The sequence below is a fragment of the Nanorana parkeri genome, unplaced genomic scaffold (genome assembly GCF_000935625.1).
Source record: "Nanorana parkeri isolate BGI_ZX_2015 unplaced genomic scaffold, ASM93562v1 scaffold348, whole genome shotgun sequence".
Taxonomy (NCBI): domain Eukaryota; kingdom Metazoa; phylum Chordata; class Amphibia; order Anura; family Dicroglossidae; genus Nanorana; species Nanorana parkeri.
In genome coordinates this window covers 753,599-755,737 of record NW_017306616.1, presented here as the reverse complement: position 1 = coordinate 755,737, position 2,139 = coordinate 753,599, and positions in this window count along the sequence as shown.

Genomic DNA, 2,139 nt, shown 5'->3' with positions numbered 1-2,139 from the left:
AAAAAACTGTAAGGACATGGATGTCAGAGTGGTGACATCTGCTCCGTACTGCTGTGATCAGGAGAGGATCTGTGCACAGATCGTCTCCTCACTGGCCCATTCACACAGGCTTTTAGGGCCAACATGTGGCAGGAATCAGCATACTCCTGCGGCTAGGATCACAGGTGGTTAGGGACAGATGAGCAATCCTAGATGCAAACTGTCTGCATTCAGGGTCACTCATCTGCCCCTAAACACATGTGCCCACTGGATGTGTAGATACATGCAAACAGCCACGAACAGCTGCAACAGTCCATAACAACCTGTGATCCCAGCAACAGGAATACACTGATTCTTGCTCCATGTTGGTCCCAATAGCTTGTTTGAATGAGGCCTAAAGGCTGGTTCTGACTGAATTCAGGAATTTGGAACTGTAGCATAGTAAATGAGGTGAATTAGTGTTCACTTTGACTACTCAAACATGTGCCATAAAAAAAATGGATTTTTTTTCTCCAGCATATGATTAGAGAATTGCAAGAACACAGCTTCATCTTTTTACTAAGCTCAGTGAACATTCACTTTGTTAATGTGTTTACAAACCCTTTCAATAAGCTTCTCTTTTTTGCTCCCTTTTGGTCTATAAACTATACCATTAAAAGTGTTTTGCTATATTTGTTCCATAAGTGCAAAAAACACCTGTTCATCATGTCAGAAATTCAGAGCTGTCCTTTATCCTCTGAGCACTTCCTGTGCTATGTCAAGGAGTCCTCCCAGTTCTTATGTTGGGCTACAAAACAATTTGTCCCTATGTGGAGTTGCAGAGGATGTGAGGGATTTAGCAGTTCAACCTTAACCAATTAGGCAAGGATGACACCAAATCTTGCAATTTCAGTCCACAAAAAGGCATGTGGTGTCATGCTACAAGAACAAATTAGGAGATGGGTACATTTAGTTAGTTCAACCGGTATTGTTCTGCCCTCGCATGTTTTTTTTATCTTGCCCTGACATACACTTTAAGTGAAAAGTTTCCTTTTGTAAATCAACCCCTAACATTAAATAAAATGGTCAAATTCTCACATGTGGTTAGCATGCACTATGGGAACTGCTTAGATGTTAATGCAGTGCTGTTAGGTGGGGAGTAATGGCAGCTCTTGCCATAATGTGGATACTGCATTGGTATGTACAGTATATGTATATTATGGCAGGGCTTCTTTCAGTTTGCCATCCTCCAGCACTGAAAGCTCCAGGCTCTTCTTTGCCTTTCTGTTATTGCTGTCATATTCTCCTTTACTTCTTCTGCATCTGACGTTGGGTGGCCATTGATGATGTAACTTGTGCTCTATCCCACTGGAGTTACATTATCTTACAAAAGCAAAATTGGACGGACACTGTACACAAAATATAATTGTGGTAGGATAATGGGAGAGTTTTTTCATCATAGGAGACCTACAAAATCTCTTCCAGCAACAAGCACTATATCCCAGCAATGTTTTCCTTACTTTAGTTCCATTTTACTGAGCTCTGAAAGAACATTGCTTTTTATTCTGTTGTGAACTCCCTTTTTTGTTCATCTGTATAAAGAAGGATCTCTTTACCCTAACTGACTCTTTGAAACACTGCTGGCCTAATAAACCTTTACTACTGTAAATGCCCCCCCAGGAAATCAGAAAAATCTGAAAATTATATTAATTATTTTGAAAAAGGATCATCCTAGCAATAATTATTATAATTATTATTAAACAGGATTTATATAATGTCAACAGTTTGTGTAGCACTTTACAATATAAGGAAGACATTACAGTTACAATACAATTCAAGACAAGATGGTAAGGAGGGTCCTGCCCGTGAGACCTTGCATTTTAATTTTATTGTCAATGTTTTAACAGAGCTCAGCCTGTCTTTATCAAGATAAAGATGGGCTGAGCTCTGTCAAGATGTTGACAATAGACCTACTTTAGATTTATATATAGCATGGGGTCTCCTTCTGCTGTGTGTTTCTCACACTTGTGAGCGGAATACCTTTACAACACAATAATAATTCTATATCGCACAAACCAGGAACATTTCAGAATTTGTTGGGAAATCTAATGAGTTCCTTTTTTTGTTGCAGTGGGTTATGTCTGGTATACAGTATGAATATCAGAATATCAGAATATCAGA